This window comes from Balaenoptera physalus (assembly GCF_965194825.1).
Source record: "Balaenoptera physalus genome assembly, chromosome: 17".
Lineage (NCBI taxonomy): Eukaryota > Metazoa > Chordata > Mammalia > Artiodactyla > Balaenopteridae > Balaenoptera > Balaenoptera physalus.
In genome coordinates this window covers 75624254-75636071 of record NC_138895.1, presented here as the reverse complement: position 1 = coordinate 75636071, position 11818 = coordinate 75624254, and the positions used below count along the sequence as shown (strand labels likewise).

Here is an 11818-nt window from a genome sequence, read left to right as displayed (position 1 = left end):
TTACAGTGCCTATTGAAGTCCAGAGTTTGGAATAGAGTCAGGATTGTGATGGAGAAAGCTGGGACCACGGCCAATGTTTACTTCTGAGAGTCTGCTGTCCACCCGAGTGTCACTGTTGAGCAAACATCTGCGGGGCCCACAAATGAAGTGGGAATGAACTGGCCTGAGCGCTCTGCTTGAGGGTCTTCAGTCCCTGAATGTTGTTTGCACCTCTCTCCACTGTGTTCTACTGGCCGGTGCTTCAAAAGCTCCCTGATGGCCTGTGTTTCTTTATATATCCTTGGAGCTGGGTCACTACACCCAAGATTCATTCATTCATTCATTTAACAAATAACTATTGACTCCATGCTAAGTTTTAAGAATGCAGAGGGGGAAAAAATTTCACAGTCTTTACCCTCCCCAAACCTACACCATTAGCAGAAAAGGCAAGTAATTATAATGAAATGCATTGAATGTCACAGTGAAAGAAGTGAAAGATGCAAAGCTATTTTCTGAAAGGAAGGAAGGAAGGAAGGGAGGGAGGGAGGGAGGAAGGAAGGAAAGGAAGGGAGGGAGGGAGGAAGGAAGAAAGGAAGAAAGAAAGAAGGAAAACACAAAGAGGGGAAGGAAGAAAGCTAGCCTCCTCCATGCTTGGGCTACTGTTAGGTATTTAGAGCTGGGATTAGTCATCCTTGCCATATTTGCCATGTAGCATTTATGTAATCTTGATGTTCTACCACTTCTTTTGATGCTGGATATTTCAAGGATGTTGTATCTCTCTGAGCAGCACGAGGACACTAAGAAATGAGAAACACCCTGGTCCAGCTTTCAAGTTCTGACTCTCCAAGTCCTGTAGAAATCACCAAATTCGATCCATGGCCGCAAACACCTCTGACCTGAAGAATGGGTTATGCTGGCTCGTTTCCCTGGTGTCTCCTGCCAAGGTGCCATCGACCTGTAAAGAGATGTGGGTTGTTTGAGTGATATTGGCAGGAAGTGGAGGGGAGGGAAGATGTTGCCATCTGGAGGGGACTTTGTTTCCGTGAGATTTTGTGAAGGTTGGTACACTGGAGGGCAGCCAAGCCCACCTGGAGATGCATTGCCTCTGGGCATCATGAAGTCAAGAAAATACCCCAAGATCTTGAAAAGCAGACTGGTTTTCTGTCCTGTATTATCCTGGGATGCCCAGGAAGACCTCAAATAATAGAACAGGGAGTGGAAGACTGTGGAGGGTGACCCTGGGTCCAGGACTCCTATCACCTAACAGCAACTTATTCTAGGTCATGTGTTTTAAACTATCGGTGCCTAGTGGGTTTGTAAATCAAGCAAGTATTTCTTGAAGAAATTGAATGGAGGGCATTTGCTCGTGGTCCAGTGGTTAGGACTCTGTGTTTCCACTGCAGGGGGCACTGGTTCGATCCCTGGTCAGGGAACTAAGATCCTGCATGCCGCGTAGTGCGGCAAAAAGAAAAAAGAAATTGAATGGATGTATAAAAGACAGTGAACATAGCAAAGACAGCTATAATTTTATGAAACTTTTGTTTGAGTCACATATGCACATATATACAATGTGAGTATTACAGGATGACGATGTAATATCTATTTCTATCTGTGCATAGCAGTTTAGATATTTTTAAACCAGTGCTTTAGGTTGTAGAATTATATATTTATGTTCATTTTTTTCTTTACCAAGTTTTTAATTTTACACAATAAAAATGTTTTACTTTTGTGGTAACTATAAAAAGTGGGAGTTTTTTCAATTTTTCATTATAGAAAATTCAATTGTACAGAAAAGTTGAAATAATAATACAATGAACGCCTGTATACCCTTCTGCTAGGTTTACCAGTAAGAGCACTTGATCAAATTTGATATCATGGCCCTTTACCCCTAAGTTCTGACTCCTAACATCTGGGACATAATCACAAAACAACCTGCTCAGGAAATTTAACATGGATATAGTGTTAGCTAATATACAGTACATATTTAAATCTCCCTAGTTGTCTTAATAATGTCTTAAAACTATGGTTTTCTTTTTGTTTTGTTTAATCTATCAGTGAATCAATTATTGCACATTACATTTAGTTATTCTTAAAAGTGCAGATTTTTTCATCTTCAAAAACAGAAAGAAAGCAAGAGAGGGCAGAGCAGGTAAAGTACCCCTTAGCACCATACTGCATACTGGGGTGTATGTTTCTGTTCACATTGGTGTTTGGGGTGGCCATTATTACACAAGGCATTAGGGACCCAAGGGGCGCTCACGGTCCCTACAGGTTCCCTTTAGCTCCCGACTGGGTGCAAGTAGTGATGTTGAACCCTTGGTAAAACCCAGTGACAACAGAGCAGAACTCACATCCCAGCTTCATTATTTACCCTCTGGGTGACCTTGGGTAGCTTATTCACCTCTCTTTGCCTTGGTTTCTTACCTGTCCATGCAATCATCACAGTGTTCGCCTCCCATGGCTGTCATGAAGGATTAAAAAGTACAATTTATAGACAGCTGTCTCATCATCAGTATTCCAAAAATATTAGCTATGGTTATTAATAACGTTATCTTGATTCTCGTCAAGGGATCTCAATTAAGACACGCCAAAAGACCATCACTCTAAGATGGCCCAACAGCTTGTGCATCAAAAATGAAGCTGCAATGCATCAACCGCGAAGTAGTGTGCAAGTGTGAAAAGAGCGGGGATGTGACACGCTGGGTAGAAGACCCACATCACCGCTTCCTTTCATTTAGTCTCTGCCAGTCTCTGCTTCCGTTCCTCCAGGATATAGTAGGAACAGTAGCTAGTAGGTTCATTTCATTGATGCAACAGGAAGTACATGACAAGATGAGACCAGAGTCCTATTTTGAATCCCAATTCCTTTGCTAACTCGCCCATAAGATTTGGGCCACCATCTAACCTCTCTGAACCTGAATTTCCCTAACTGCAAAATTAGGAGTGCTGGCCAGGATACTCTCTTCCAACTCTAATGCTCCCTGTTTCTATAGGGAAACTATAGAACTAACAAACTAAGAACTAACAAAGCATTGATCTAGCGTTATATATTCTTAGACATGATCAATATTCTTCATTCCACGGGACCAGAAAAAAAGCTAAAAGTCAGTCCAACAGGCACAGAGATAGAGACTCTGGGTCAATCCCCTCAAGTCACTGACTCTTTCCTTGTTAGTTCTTCACAACAGCACCCCAACCATGTTCAAAGTCAAACACACAAAGAAAACAGTCCAGAATTTTTCATTGATTTTCATATATTTTCCAAATAGTTTGGACTCTGAATATGAATTTGTAGATCCTGAAGTATTTCAGTTAATTTAACAACCATAAATTCCCTTGACAAGATTTTATCTTTCTATCCTTCCACACTTGATCAACCCCATCCAGGCTGCAGCCCATCAGCAGTGACTCTGGAGCAGACAAAAGAAAAGCGATCCGTACCGCGGGCTCCTTTTCATGCAGGAGCACACTCTATTTCTTATGTTGCAAATACAGTGGGCAATTTTAAACCATCGACTCCACCATTATGTTATCTGTCGTTGTCTGTCGGAAAATCTCAGCAGAAAAATTTATTAACAACCACCGACAGGGAGGAAAGATACAGTCAATCAATTCTCCCTACTCCAGGGCAGAGGGCCATTTTGATAGTTACCTGTGATGGAGAAAGTATTAGTGTAGCTAAGATTTACTAAGTGATTACTATTTGCCAAGTACTACGCTGATGCTTATGATGGAATCCCATCTCTCTGGATGTGTGTCTTCCTCATCCAGAAGATGCAGGACAGCGTCGCAGTCTGAGAGCTTACAGAGTGACTGAGTCACTAACATAAAACCCGGCAGAGCATCAGCATGGACCTGGGTTCCACTTGACAGCATCAGCTGTAGATGACACACGCTTTACGTAACTTACTTCTGCTCCCTGAACTTGCTCAAGCCTGATCCCACTCTCACTTTGTGATGATTTTTCCTGGGCCTGCTCAACCTTATGACTGGATGGGTCTGGCAGAACCCAGTTCATGATAGGAAGCTCTGGCCACAGGATAGGGGGATAGAGAGGCACTGTACAATTTAACAAATAAAATAATTATCCATTGCTATCACTACTGTCTATTTAGGAGAAAAAAACGACTGGCTGGGGAAATTTCAAGCGTTTGGGGGGGTAGGGCTGTTCATGTTATGAGTCACTAATCAAGGAATTGAAAAGAACAAAAGTTCTTATGTCTTAAGGAGGTTCTGCTTTTAAAATGGTGATTAGGGAAAACCTCTATAGGAAGACGATTTAGGCTGAGACCCAAAGGATAAGAAGGAGGGAATTATGAGAGGGAGCATTGCAGGTGCAGAAACAAGCTAAAAGGAAACCAATATGGCTGGAGCTCAGTCAACAAAGAGGAGACAAGAGATGCATTTGAAGATATGAGTACAAGACCATGCTCTGAAGTCCTAAGTAAGGAATGAGATTTCACCCAGTGTAACGGAAATCTGCTTTTGATGAAATTTTAAGAGAACCACTCTGGCTACCATATGGAGAAAGAGTTGGAGGGGAATAGAGTGGAAGCAGGAGACTGATTGGAAGGTTACTGCAATAGTCCGTGTGAGTATGAAGTTCATCTTTGTTACTTACCCTCATTCCTCTCTCATATTAGAGCACACCAAACACCTAAAAAACCTGCAAGGGCCCACCTGTTTCTAAATCCAGGGCAAGGGTATTCAAAAGAAAAGCCTCATAACCCAAGTGAGCTATTTCCTTCAACATCAAAACTTCTCTTTTCAAAGCCTTGGATAGTGACTAATAAAATGAATAACTCCAACACCCCCCCCACCCAAATACTCTAAATTAAGAACTTAACACTCCATTTTTAGTGTTCTTTACCTGGAATAATTAACACCAGATGCAGAAGAATGGCAGTGATTAGTAATTTTCTCCCATGAGAGCCATTTTTAGGAAGGACACAGAATGCGTTCGTATTCCGCCACCTCCATTCCACCCCCTCCCAGCTGTTTCCTCAAGCTGGGTTCCCACTCACCTGACTGACAGCAGTGCTCACGGGGACAGAGCATCTTGATAAAGAGAGGGATGAAAACCAAAAACATCCAATATGCAAAATTGTAGCTAAACAAAAATAATAATAATAGCATAATGGCAATCATTTGTTGAGAGCTGACTATGGGTCAGGCACTATATTAAGAACTTAATATGCCTCTTAAAAGTCCTGAGATGCCAAGTTATTATTTAGGATCACACTGGAACCTTAGCAGGTGTCCCCCGCACAGCAAAATGCTACAAGTCACATAGAGGAAAAACAATATGGTGGTTACTTGGTGTTTACAAGAATCCAGACTGCGACCTATTCAAATGTCATCTTACCTAATCATCTAGTTTCCAACCCTGAGTCTGAATCTCTGGGTCCTCTCCTGCCCTGCTGTCTCAGCTTGCTGACTACTTAAAAGAGCTTCTCATCTCCCCACCAGCCTCCACTAGTCCCCAGACTTCCATGAGCACCTGTGTCCTGGAGGCTAATCCCCTCATCACAGGCGTCCTGTAAAGTCCATCATGCAAGCTTGGGTGGGTGAAACCTGACTGTATTTCTCACTGTCCTTCCCAGATTGGTTCCAGGGATTTAGAGAAGACTGTAGGAGAAGCATTGATAACACTTTCAGCAAATTAACTTTTATTTAATGAGGTGTTGTACAACCATAATTTTTTTCAATTATCTAGCTTTTCTTCCTGCCCCATGTTCCCTACATAGACAGCCAACTTCAACCACACACATATGCGTGAGTCATCGTAGTCAACTGCAAAAATAGCCACCCCAGTTCTTCACTCCTCCCTGAATCTGGCTACTTTCCGGCATCACTTTAAGGCTCTTCCCATCAAAAGAAGGGAATCTGTTTCACTGTGCTTTTTATCTGGACCAGCCTCATGACTTGCTCAGGCCAATGGAATGTGGTGAGAGCAATGGCTTACCAGTTCCGAGTCAAGACCTCAGGAGCCCTTGCACACCTGTGCTCTCCCTTGGGAAACCCGTGACTGCTATGTGAACAAGCCCAGGCTAGCCTGCTGGAGGATGGGAGACCATGTGGAAGAAAACCAAGGAACACCAGCCAACCTCCGCCTAGTGACCTTCAGCTGATTGCGGGCAGGTGAGGAAGACTGCTGAAACCAGAAGTACCCAGCTGAAGCACAGAGTCGGGAGCAATAGTGATTGGTGGCTACTTTAGGTCACAAAGTTTGGGGAAGTTTGTTGTACATCAATGGATAACTGATACAGTCAGGAACCTGAACAGCTATTTGAGAAAATCCAGATCACCATCTTCTTCTACTTGCCCATCAATCTCAGCTCTTACTTGTTCTGAACTCTTATGTCTTATACCTCTGACTTCTCCATCTATATCCTATATCTATGACTTATAACTATGACTTCTACCTTAATAGCTCCTTGGCACTGCTGAAATTAAAATTTGTTAACTCTGATGTTTGAAACTCAGCACTACCCAACAGACTTTGTTTTGGCATATGATATACCAAAATCTTTCTTACTAAAAAAAAAAAATGTAAACCTTAATCACGTATCTGTGTGGCAGACACACATTAAGGTGACCCTCAATTAGTCGTGTCTTAGTATAACCCCCTCTTCTTGAGTACAAGTGGAATCTGTGACCTGCATATAGCCAAGAGAATATGGCAAGGGTGATGGGATAGTCACTCCATGATCACATTACATTATATAAGACTCCATCTTAGCAGACTGGATCAAGAAGTTCCCCTGCTGGGTTTCAAGAAATGAGCTGCCATGTTGTGAGAGGGTCAGATGGCAAGAAATTGTAGTGGCTTCTAGGACCTGAGATCAGCCCCAGGCTGACAGACAGCAGGAAAGCAGGGACTTCAGCCCTACAACTTCAAGGAACTGGATTCAGCCAATAACCACATGATCTTGGAAGAGGATCCTGCAATGCCCCACCCACAAGTTCACGTTATAATCTTAATCCCCAATGGTACTGGTGGGGTGGAGCCTTTAGGAGGTAATTAGTTCATGAGGGTGGAACCCTCATGAATGGGATTCGTGCCCTTATAAAAGAGACCCCAGAGAGCTCCCTCACCCCCTTTCACCATGTGAGGACATAGCGGTAATACAGCATCTATGAACCAGGAAGAGGGATCTCATGAGACACTGAATCTGCTGGCACCTTGATATTGGACTTTCCAGCCTCCAGAACTGTGAGAAATCAATTTCTGTTGTTTATAAGCCACCCAGTCTATGGTATGCTGTTATAGCAGCCTGAATTGCCTAAAATAAACCCCAAGCTCCAGAAAGGAATGTTAAGTGCAGCCTTGAGAGATTCTCATCAGGACCCAACTAAGCCATGGACTGGGCTGCCTTTATGAGCAGGGAGTTCTCATCCGAACAGCTGGCAACTTTCTGGCCAGCTTCCTTCACGGAACGGAGGTCTGAACTGAGGGTCCTTAATGTCCCTCCCACCCCGAGGATTCTAAGATTCTTTGATTTCTACCTTTCTTAGCGAGCACAGCTGCTGTGCTCCCAAGACCACCAAAGAAAGAGGCTCTCTCTCGAATCACTGTCTCCGCTAGCCTGATTTCGGCACTGAGTCAGTCAAAACACCTCCAGCTTCTCTTCCTGGTGAGCCAACGTGGCTGTTGGAATGTGGAGGGTAGTGTCGAGGGCCAGACTTGAACAGAGTGTTTTCAGCACGGTGTGTTTCACTGGGATCCATGTCCTGCTTCCAAAGCACCGCAAGTAACTCCAAGCAGAGAGAGGAGGATCTTCTGGCGGCTCATCTGAAAATAACTAATAAGAGAACCCAGCCCAGTGAGAAGAGCATGGCATAGGGAGGTCACAGGAAAACCATTTATTGAGGCTTAAAATAGACACAATGCGCTGCACACTTCTGTCATACGTTGTCCCAGCAGACCCCGGGGGTAGTCATCTTCGTCCTCCTTTTACTTGCTCAAGTTCCCAGAGCTAGTGTCAAGGCAGAGATTCAAATACTTACACAGAGAGAGCTGCCTGCTCTGCCTTGCAACACGCTGAGGTGACCTTTTAAATTATGCCCTGGCTTGTTTCTGAAGTTAGATTCTGGATGTTAGAAAGAGGCCCCAGAGGGGAAGTGTTTGTCTGTGTCCCCCCAGCATTGTCCTCGGAGAGAATGCTCTGCTTCCCGAGGAGAGTCCCAGGTCTTTAGAGAGAGAGATCACCAAAGCACAAATGTCAATGGTCACCCTATGGTATCACCCCAGGTGTTAATGGGGGGCACCTTTCTAGGGCGGGGTCCCCTCCTGTCTTCCTGAATGGGGTTCATACTTCCATCTCAGCACATGTCACATGCTAAGGTAAGAACCCCATGTCCTCAATACTAAGATGCACATATTCTTCCATACTGAAATGTCTGTGAAATTGAGATGTGTCTTAAAAGCGCTTGTACATTTCAGTAAGTCCCCTACATACGAACCTTCCAAGCTGCGAACTTTGAAAGATGCGATCGTGCATTCTCATGTCCAATCACGTAAGTTAGTTCACGTACCTGGTGTACACTGTCACCTGCATGCATCCTCTACAAGTGGTTGTGCTTTTGTGTACTTTACTGTACAGTACTGTATAGAGTACAGTTGTACAGTATCTTTATTTCAAGCCCAGGATGTCCGGGATCAAGCATAAAAGCAGTGGTGATGTAGCTGGTACAGTGTAGCCGATTGTGTTAGTTGGGTACGCAGGCTAACTTTGTTGGACTTACGAACAAATTAGACTTACGAACGCACTCTTGGAATGGAACTTGTTCGTATGTAGGGGACTTACTGTATAGTGTTTCTTTTGTCGTCATAAACTATAACTCAGTTAACTGTGCATCTTAAGTTCAATAGCATCTTAGGATAAAGGTGATCTGAATGTGCTAGTTTTCTCTTTCTCCATCTTCTCCACTAAACTGAAACCCGCTTAAGAACAGAGATGGAAATATATTCATTCCGGTATTCCCAGTTCCTAACACAGGGCAGGTTCAAGAGACATGGAATGAATAAATAAATGAACAAATGAACAAAAATGTCTCTAAATCAGGAAAGGAAATACATTTTCCAATGCCCCAGTGCACATAGCCTTTATAAAGAATCTCTCTATGTACAATTCTGTGCTCCCTAAACATCCTTCAGATCAGTGGTTTGCTCTCTGTAGGTGACATTTCTCCCAAGAGGAAGTGTTCTATGAACACTCGCTGTTCTGGTGCTCAAGTCATGTAAATGTCACAGAGGAAATTATTAATTTGGTATGTCAGTCCATTCATCAGGCTCTTGGCAGTTCAGGTGGCAGGCAGCAGGCCCTGCGACTGGTTCCACCTGGATGCGCTGACAGAACTGAGTTCTCAGGCTTACAAAGGTGCCACTGTGACCCTGGATAGCCAAGGACAATAGCTTCTGCTATTTCTTCCCCCTCCTCAGCTCTCTGACTAAACACATGCAATTAAAAATCAAAGGCCTCATCCCAGTGCTCTGATAGAGGTCTCTGGACGTGAGAGAATTTCAGAAAAAGAAAAAAAAAGTGATACCCCAAGACGACTGAAAAAGTTCATTTCTGGACATCCCTGCAAAATAAAGGTGTATAACTGCATCCTTTTGGATGGTTAATCGAGCATTTCTGGGCATCTACTGTGTATGAGGTGTTATGATAGGTGCTATGAACTGGGCTTCATAGAACAATGATGCAGGAGGGAATTCAAAGGCACCAAGATTCAGTAGTTATGACTATGTGACATCTTTTGTATTCACTGCCTACCAGTAGCAATGATTAGTACAGAGAATTTGAGAGTTTACAATGTACTTGATTCAAAAATCAAAGCAATTCACATGAAAAGACGCTCAACATCACTAATCGTTAGAGAAATGCAAATCAAAACTACCATGAGATATCATCTCACACCAGTCAGAATGGCCATCATCAAAAAATCTACAAACAATAAATGCTGGAGCGGGTGTGGAGGAAAGGGAACCCTCGTGCACTGATGGTGGGAATGTAAACTGGTGCAGCCACTACAGTAGACAGTATGGAGGTTCCTCAAAAAATTAAAAATAGAACTGCCATATGATCCAGCAGTTTCACTACTGGCTATATACCCAAAGAAAACAAAAACACTAATTTGAAAAGATACATGTACTCCAATGTTCACCACAGCATTATTTACAATAGCCAAGATACGGAAGCAACCTAAGTGTCCATCAATAGACGAATGGATAAAGAAGATGTGGTATATACGGACAATGGAATACTACTCAGCCATTAAAAAAAATCTTCCCATTGCTAACAACATGGATGGATCTAGAGGGTATTATGCTAAGTGAAATAAATCAGAGAAAACAACTCATGATCTCACTTATATGTGGAACCTAAAAAACAAAACAAAACAAAAACAGACTCACAGGTACAAAGAATAAATGGGTGGTTGTCAGAAGGGAGGGGGCTGGGGATGGGTGAAATATGTGTAGGGGATTAAGAGGTACAAACATCCTGTTATATAATAAATAAGTCACAGGTATATAATATTCAGCATAAGAAATATGGTCAATAATATTGTAATAATTTTGTATGGAAATGGTTACTAAACTTCTCATGATCATTTCATAATGTATGCAAATGTCAAATCATTATGTAGTACACCTGAAACTAACATAATAATATTGTATGTCAACTCTATTTCAATTAAAATTGAAGAACAAACCTGAAATAGATCAGCCCTAACAGCCCAAAACCCAGTCTCACATGGAACAAGGTGATGTGTTCATACTCGTCTGCCTAAAGAAAATTAAATCCTATCTGGAGAAAGACCACTTCACCAAGAGCCTCTACATTTTTTTAGACACAATATCTGACATTCAATCAAAAACGTATAGGCACGCCAGGAAGTAGAAAAAAGTGAACGAAAACCAAGAGGGGGCAGAAATGACATAAGTGAATCTCCAGGTTATCTACATATTGGGGTTATCAGATGTAGACTTTACTATCATCAAGATTTAAGTTATTTATTCAAGGAAGTAGATGGGAAGGTGGAATAGATTATCAGAAAATTGAAATCCCTTTTTAAAAGCATCAAATGGGAATTCTAGAAATTTTTTAAAAGAGAAAAAAGGAGGATACAGTAAATGTCTTTAATAGCACATTAGAAGCAGCTAAAGTGCAGATTTGTGACTCAGAGTCACAAAAATATTCAAATTAAAGAACATGCACACACACACAAAATTATGGTAGAAAAACACAGAAAAAATCATAAGAGGCATTTGGGACATACTGAAAACATCTAATATATGTGTAATTGAAATCCCAAAAATGAGAAGAGGAAAAGGCAAAATTTCAAATATTTATTTGAAGCGATACTGACTGAAAAGTTTCTAAAACTACTGGAAGATATCAAGCTACAGAACAAAGAAATTTTTAACCCACATATGGGATAAATATAAAGAAAACTACATCTAAGCATATCATAGTAAAACTGCTAAAAATCAAAGGAAAAGTCTTAAAAGCATCCAGATAAAAAAAGATACCTTACGTTCAAAGTAATAGCAACAAGTCTGATAACTGACTTTTCAACAGAAATTATAGATGCAAGTCAATGGAATAAAATTTCTAAAGTGCTGAAATAAAATAAGAACCAATAAAAATTCTCATACTCAGTCCCTATCCCGCCCCCAAAATTCTTCATAAATGAAGGCAAATGACCAAATGGCATTTATGCCAAGAATGCAGTTGATTTCATAATAGGAATTATATTAATATAGCCCCCAAAATTAATAGATCAAATGAAAAATGTGATTATCTCCAGAGATGCCTGAAAAGCATCAAAA

At 41.8% G+C, this 11818-nt stretch overlaps 1 long non-coding RNA gene across 1 annotated transcript in view; it reads right to left on the bottom strand.

The window, feature by feature from the left end:
- Positions 1–2979: 2979 nt before the first annotated feature.
- LOC309647117 overlaps positions 2980–11818 on the bottom strand; it is a 46550-nt gene continuing 37711 nt past the window's right edge. Inside the window, exon 3 of the long non-coding RNA XR_014255819.1 lies at positions 2980–7784. This is a non-coding gene — a long non-coding RNA (uncharacterized lncRNA). The remainder of the gene's footprint in view (positions 7785–11818) is intronic.